The following is an 8,271-nucleotide window of genomic DNA, read 5'->3' on the forward strand; positions in this document are numbered from 1 at the left end:
TTGATTATTTTCGCACTTTTGCACTTGTTTAAGAGATTATCTTAGTTATTGTAGTAGGCCCCTCTTTTGAAGGCGACGTTACCCTCAACCCAGTAGTTTGAGTCAGCAAGGATACAATCCTAAAGGGTCGGATTATTGAAAGATAATGAATTAAGTTATTAATGCAAATTATGGTAGGCCCCTCTTTTGGAGGTGACGTTACCCTCGACTAAGTAGTCTGAGTCAGCAGGGATACAGTCCTAAATAGCCGGGTTATAGTATTAATAGTAGTTAACTTATGAGGGGGTCAAAGAGTTTGGATCCCCGCCATCCAATACCTATGGGCATTGAAGGAGATCCTACTAAATTTGACTCAGGTCCCTTGCAGGACCTCTAAACGCTGAACAAGGGCAAGACCCTTACCAAACCGTTCCCTTAACCCCCGACCAGGTAGCCAACATACCTCCATATAGACCATGGAGATATGAATGGTGAAAATCTTTTATTTTATATAGACAGTAAAATAATGCCAAGACACCACGGACAAACGATAAGGAAAGATCACCTTCAACATAAGCAACTAGTTATTAAAGTCATTAATACAAAACCAAATAAAAAGTGCAAAAGATTGAAAATAAAAAGTATTATACTAAACATTTGTCTTCACCAAGTGATGTAAGAGACTTAGGCAAACATGGCCTTGATTGTCAAGAACTCTTACAATCAATCTTGGATCCTGAGACGACTCACACACTCTATGATGGACAATGGATGATGGTGGTGGATGATGGTGTTGTGATGGTGGTGGGTGGTGGATGAAGTGTGAGAGAGGTGGTGTGCCAAGGGATGAGTTGCAATGAAACCAAGCACTCCTATTTATAAGCTGAACAGAAGGCTGGGCACGGCCCCGTGCCTGTCTGACACTCTCTCTCTTCATTAATTGTAATTCGCAATTACAATTAATGCGCCTGCTGTACTTTCGCCACGCCCCCGTGTTCACTGGGCACGGCCCCGTGGTGGGCAATAGAAGCTTTTATAGGTTTGTCTTTTCTGCTGCTTCTTGGGCACGGCCCCGTGCTGGCTGAGCACGGGGCGTGTTCAGTCTTCTGCCTTCTCTATTTCGCTTGGGAGGATGCTGTTGAGGGGTCGGGCAATCCACTTATGTTCCTTTTCTTGTATTTATGTTAGATTTAGCTGTCTTTTTGCTTCTTTTGTGAATTTAAGCTCATTTAATCCTGAAAATACAAAAGGAAGACAAAAACACTCTTTTTCCAACATTAGTACTTAAAAAGGGTTAGTTTTATGCCTCATTTGATGTAATTTATATGTTGCATTTTACACACATCAAATACCCCCACACTTGAATTTTTGCTTGTCCTCAAGCAAAACTCTTTAATATGTGGCTTACACTCCCAAATGGAATGGGTAGAAGAGAAGGTTTTGGCTTGTCATAGAGTGTCGGGAATCCAAGATCTTTTTGGTTTTATTTTTATTTATTTACAATCCTATTCGTTATGATTTATTTAGAACGTTTCATAGGATAAATTACTTATTTGGGCATAGCATGCCTTTTAAAATTCCATTTATATACAAGTTCACATATCTCACGAGAGAAATCACTCACACTCGGCCGAAGGTGTATTTTTAGTGAATCACTCGAGAGCGGCGTGGAACTTATTCCTACCATAGGCTTGCCAAGCAATCAATCGTCCTCCTTTTTAACTTGTTACCTTTGTAAATATCAAGAGGACTTTTTGGGTAAAGGCTTGGGCTAAAGGTGGGTAGTTGGGTTAGTGGTTAGTAGAAAAGGGCGAAAAGCGTAAAAAGCGTCGGTTTTCGTAAAACATTTTGTTTTAGTGACTTTTTATTCTTAATGAAGTATTTCTTCAAACAAGCTTTTGTTTTAAGAGCTTTGTTTGTTTATTTCTAACTTCATTATTTTTTTTAGTCACACGAAACCGAGCTTGTTACTAAAATAAAGTGTAAAAATAAAAAGGGTTTTGGTGGGTAAAAGGGTTTTAGGGTAAAGAAATGAAAGGTTTAGGCTCAAAAGGGGTTAACTAGGGAGAGTTTTTGGGTAGGTGAAAAGAAAAATAAAAATAATGGTTTTGAAAGAAAAAGGGTTAGTCCTAATGCCTCCATCATTTACTAACTTGGGTTTAAGTTGGTAAGGACCGGGAATGAATCGTCGTGGCAAGTTCTAGAGTCGTAAGAACCAAGCGGCTATTCACACAAGAAACGAAAAATGAGCATTTAGTCTAAAGATGTGTATTTGTATGCTCAATAAAGGCTCAAAACTCACTTTTTGTGGGAATGGGTTTTTCTATGTGATCAAGTATATATAATCGAATTTTAACTAAGCTTGTCATGCCGTTTCATAATTTTCTTATGTTAGTTCTTTTTATCACGACGCTATGGGTTGTAAACTTGCAAAAATATAACCTTATTAATCTTAGAATTCCCAACTTAAACTTTAGACAAGTAAAAAATAAAAAAAAAATGAAATTTTTTTTTTGAAAAAAATTGGGGTGATTAGCGGTTCCAATAGAGTTTTGTGTAAGGCCTGTTATTAGGACTTGCAAAATTTCAAGGTTTTAGCATCCCCCCCCCCCACACTTAAATTACACATTGTCCTCAATGTGTCCTAAAAATAAATTTTTAGGTTGATTGAATGTGTAACATGGTGTTTAAAAGCAAAAATTTATGTTACTGGCAGTCTGGACACGGCCCCGTGGGGACCGGACATGACCCCGTGTTCAGGTGCCAGTAACGATAATTAAGAAAAAGAAACAGAAGCCTGGACACGGGGGCGTGTCTGGTGAACACGGCCCGTGTCCAGTTACCTGAACTGGGCATTGTTCTGCAAGGGGTTCAGCACGGGGCCGTGTTGGCTGGGCACGGCCCGTGTTGAACCTACTGTAACGGAGAAATTTTCGACGTGTGGCCTTGTTCTTGTGCATGGGGCCATGTTTCTCATTTCCCTTGTCATCCTTTACCACAATAAGTGTGTGTTATTTCTGCAAATTAAAACTAAAAGATTAAACTAAGCTAAGGATAGTTCCGCGGAGTGCCTCCGTGGTGCGCCACGTTTATAAGGGTCCTTGGCTAGACCCAAAGTTAGGTTATATATTTTCTGAGTGGGATGTTTTGCATCCCATGTTGCACCGTCGGAGAGCAGCATCCAAACTCGAATCAATAACCTTCATGTAGTTGACTGGGTCATCGTCCTCTATTCTCCTCCCAACCCCGAACTTTACTTCATCATCTCCGTACCTTAAGGTGAGCGTTCCGTAATTCATGTCTACCACGCTTGTGCGGTGGCTAGAAATGGTCTCCCTAGTATGAGGGGGACTTCGGTGTCTTCTTCCATATCAAGTATAACAAAGTTGGCCGGGTAGACAAATTTATTTACCTTTACTAGGACATTTTCGATGACACCTTGTGGGAATTTGACGGATCGATCAGCAAGTTGTATGCTCATTTTTGTAGGACTCGTTGTTCCTAGGCCGAGTCTTTTGAACATTGATGAGGGCATGAGGTTAATGCTAGCCCCAAGGTCGGCACGTGCATTACGAACGGGGGAGTCCCCGATTGAGCAAGGAATTGTGAAGCTTCCGGGATCGATTTTCTTTTGGGGGAGTTTGTTGAGTACGAGGGCAGAGCATTCTTCGCCTAAGTTAACTAATTGCAACGTTTCAATTTTCCTTTTATGAGTGAGGAAGTCCCTCATGAACTTAGTATATTTAGGCATTTGGGTTAGGACATCAATAAAAGGAATGTTGACATGCAATTGTTTTAGTAGACTTTCGAATTTTGCGAATTGCTCATTGATCTTTTGACGAATTAACCTACCGGGGTACGGAACTCGAGGAGCTTTGATAGGCTCTGATGATGGAGGGGAGTCCTTTTCTTGCAGAGGTGATGGTGTAGTCTCCTCTGTCGGCGGTGGCGCTTCCGCTGGCCCCACGGTGCGGTTTCGTAAGGTGATGAGATGAACTTGCGCTTTTGGGTTTGTTTCGGTATTGCTTGGTAATGCGCCTGGTGGTCTCTCGGACAAATTTTGGGCTAGTTGACTTAATTGTTTTTCTATGTTTTGAATACTAGCTTGTTGATTTCTAAAATTTGATTCTAATTGTAGAAACCTTTCCGAGTTTTTCTTTTCAGTGTCGGAGATGAGGCAAGATACAGTATCTTCAAGCCTTTCTCGTCCACCTTGTTGTTGAGTGAAATTTTGTGACTCATTTCTTGGTTGTTGAAAGTTTGTTCGTTGGTTTTGCTGGTTACAACTATTGCCGGGTTCTCTCCAACCAAGGTTAGGATGATTCTGCCATCCTTGGTTGTAAGTGCCCGTTGGAGGACCCGACGGCCTAGGTCTATTGTCAATGTAGCTTACCGACTCTTGTTGATCGTTCGTTTCTTTCATACAACTCCAATTTTCATGTGGCCCACCACACCCTTCACAAGCCATAACCGAGACCGTTTTTGTCATTTCCAATTTTTTTATTTTTGAAGAAAGGGCCTCGATTTGGGCTTGTAAAGAAGTGTTTTCATCAACCTTATGGGCGCCCGGGGCAATAGATTTATTGCCTCGGGGAGTGTGCCACTGGAAATTGGTTTGAGCAATTTCCTCAATTTGGTTATATATTTCATGTGGGCGGCGATTACCTAAAAGTCCCCCGGAGCTAGAGTCAAGTGTCTGCCTTGTGTGTGGCAACAACCCATTATAGAAAGTGGATACTTGTTGCCATATCGCAAGGCCGTGATGTGGACACTTTCGCAATAGCTCTTTGAACCTTTCCCAAGTTTCATATAAGGATTCCCCGTCCTCTTGTGAATATGTATTAATTTCAGTCATTAATTTAGCCATTTTAGCGGGAGAGAAATACTTATATAGAAATTTTTGGGCTAGTTCATCCCAGGTGTTTACCGATCCAGCTGGGAGGGCGTTAAGCCAAGCTTTTGCTCGGTCTTTAAGTGAGAAAGGAAACATTCGAAGGCGGATGGCGTCATTTGATGCTCCATTGATCCGAAAGGTATCACATATTTCTAAGAAATTAGTAATATGTAGATGGGGATCCTCGTCCGCAAGCCCATGGAAGGTTGCGGAGTATTGGAGCTTTTGTATCAAATGCGGCCGAAGTTCGAAGTTATTGGCTTCAACATTCGGTGCATTGATAGCGGTGCTGAGGTTACCTACGGTGGGTTGTAGATAATCCATGAGAGTACGTTGATCCGCCATTGGAGGTGGATTTCCCGAAACTTTCTCTTGGTTTTTGGCTTTTAGTCTTTTTCTGAGAAAGCGTTCGGGTTCTTCTAGAGGTTCTTTTATGTCCTTATTCGAACTGGAGCTCATACACTACGTAGGGGTGGCGTCTGGTTCCAAGTCCTGCAATAAAAACAAAAAAGAATGCTGGTCAGAAGGTTCACCACGGCCCCGTGGTCAGTGAACACGGCCCGTGGTCGGAGTTACAGTGATTGTTTTCCAGATCCCAGTTACTGGAGAGTTGGACACGGCCCTGTGTTGCATCGACACGACCCCGTGGTCAGCCTTCTGTAACTTGGAAAACTAAAAACTGCCAGTAACAACGCTGGGCACGGCCCGTGTCCGTCCAGGCACGGCCCGTGCTGAGCTCTGCAGAAGATGAAAAACTAAGAAAATCCTAAAAAATAAAAAATAAAAATATGATTAGGCCGTTGATTCCTAACTTTCTTAAAATCCTTGTGTCCCCGGCAGCGTCGCCAAAAACTTGATGCGTGCTAGTGTGTATATATTTTAGATGTATATTTAAGCCCCTTTTTACACTTTTAGCCAAGTTTTAAATTTATAAAACACGATATTCACTAACACTAAACACACATATGGGCAAACGCACCCATCGTGGACGTAGTATAGTGTTGGTAAGATACCGAGGTCGTCCAAGGACACAAGAGCTTTTAGTACCGGTTTATCCTCAACGTCTAATCAAATCAAAAAGTTAGAAAAGATTTTTAAACTAAGAAAATGAAAACTAACTAAATGCTGAAAAATAAAATAAAAATAAAAACAGATAGACAAGATGAATCACTTGGATCCGACTCGTGTATTAGTATAACCTTTGATTATTTTCGCACTTTTGCACTTGTTTAAGAGATTATCTTAATTATTGTAGTAGGTCCCTCTTTTGAAGGTGACGTTACCCTCAACCCAGTAGTTTGAGTCAGCAAGGATACAATCCTAAAGGGTCGGATTATTGAAAGATAATGAATTAAGTTATTAATGCAAATTATGGTAGGCCCCTCTTTTGGAGGTGACGTTACCCTCGACTAAGTAGTCTGAGTCAGCAGGGATACAGTCCTAAATAGCCGGGTTATAGTATTAATTGTAGTTAACATATGAGGGGGTCAAAGAGTTTGGATCCCCGCCATCTAATACCTATGGTCATTGAAGGAGATCCTACTAAATTTGACCCAGGTCCCTTGCAAGACCTCTAAACGCTGAACAAGGGCAAGACCCTTACCAAACCGTTCCCTTAACCCCCGACCAGGTAGCCAACATACCTCCATATAGACCGTGGAGATATGAATGGTGAAAATCTTTTATTTTATATAGACAGTAAAATAATGCCAAGACACCACGGACAAACGATAAGGAAAGATCACCTTCAACATAAGCAACTAGTTATTAAAGTCATTAATACAAAACCAAATAAAAAGTGCAAAAGATTGAAAATAAAAAGTATTATACTAAACACTTGTCTTCACCAAGTGATGTAAGAGACTTAGGCAAACATGGCCTTGATTGTCAAGAACTCTTACGATCAATCTTGGATCCCGAGACGACTCACACACTCTATGATGGACAATGGATGATGGTGGTGGATGATGGTGTTGTGATGGTGGTGGGCGGTGGATGAAGTGTGAGAGAGGTGGTGTGCCAAGGGATGAGTTGCAATGAAACCAAGCACTTCTATTTATAGGCTGAACAGAAGGCTGGGCACGGCCCCGTGTCCGCTGGACACGGCCCCGTGCCTGTCTGACACTCTCTCTCTTCATTAATTGTAATTCGCAATTACAATTAATGCTCCTGCTGTACTTTCGCCACGCCCCCGTGTTCACTGGGCACGACCCCGTGGTGGGTAATAGAAGCTTCTATAGGTTTGTCTTTTCTGCTGCTTCTTGGGCACGGCCCCGTGCTGGCTGAGCACGGGGCGTGTTCAGTCTTCTGCCTTCTCTATTTCGCTTGGGAGGATGCTGTTGAGGGGTCGGGCAATCCACTTATGTTCCTTTTCTTGTATTTATGTTAGATTTAGCTGTCTTTTTGCTTCTTTTGTGAATTTGAGCTCATTTAATCCTGAAAATACAAAAGGAAGACAAAAACACTCTTTTTCAACATTAGTACTTAAAAGGGTTAGTTTTATGCCTCATTTGATGTAATTTATATGTTGCATTTTACACACATCAGCAAGCTACCTAAACGGGTCGTGATGGGTCGTAAGCACTTAGGATAGGTTTCATTTTAGTATGTAGGCCTTGTTAAACCATATCATATGAGTTCCCACACTCATTTGGTGTACGAGACCTCATACTATCCGATCTCCCGATTTAGGTCCGGTTTATTTACGTAGTTATCTATACTAGGTGCCGTTTGATTCCGGGACTCCTCTAGCTTGCTTGGTAGTTGCTCAAGACTTCTAAGCACTCTTAAGTGAGTACATAGTCCCCTCTTTTACTGTTTTCAACTGTTTTGGGGTGAAGCATGTGTACCTATCTGTTATTTTCATGATTTCAAAGTATAATTGATTATACATGTTAGTACTTATCTTTTGACAAACTAAATGACTATCTATGGTTTAAACACTGATTTTTCAAAGATTATGAAATTAATTGTTGGAATAGTACTTATTTTTGTTCACCAGACCGGTTGGTAGTATGATATAGCGATATAGGATTTGACACCCCATTCCTGTTGTCATGGAATGTCTGAAACCAATTTGTTGCTCCATCCAAATAGGGATTGCCATTGTGGTATTTCTATAGTCTCAAAGGTGTATTTTGATACACTAGGTCTGAATGAATTCTTAAATCACATTATTTTTGTATATTAAGTTATACTCCCAAAAGTATAGTTTGATATGCTCTCATATGGGATATTGTACAAAAACCAACATATATTTTGTTAATCATTAAAACATAGTTTGATATGTTATCTTCATAATCCAAAGCATAGTTTTAATATGTTATTTTCAAACCAAAACATAGTTTAATATGTTATTTATAAATCCAAAGTATACTTTTGATATACTACTGAAAACT

The 8,271-nt window shown here is 40.7% G+C and overlaps 1 non-coding gene across 1 annotated transcript; it reads left to right on the forward strand.

Moving 5' to 3' along the window:
* The first annotated feature begins 4,733 nt into the window (after nucleotides 1-4,733).
* Nucleotides 4,734-4,840, forward strand: LOC118484548. Its single transcript, XR_004873657.1, has one exon. It is a non-coding gene; the product is annotated as a small nucleolar RNA R71 (small nucleolar RNA).
* Nucleotides 4,841-8,271: the final 3,431 nt, after the last annotated feature.

The sequence above is a fragment of the Helianthus annuus genome, chromosome 11 (genome assembly GCF_002127325.2).
Source record: "Helianthus annuus cultivar XRQ/B chromosome 11, HanXRQr2.0-SUNRISE, whole genome shotgun sequence".
NCBI classification, from domain to species: Eukaryota; Viridiplantae; Streptophyta; class Magnoliopsida; order Asterales; family Asteraceae; genus Helianthus; species Helianthus annuus.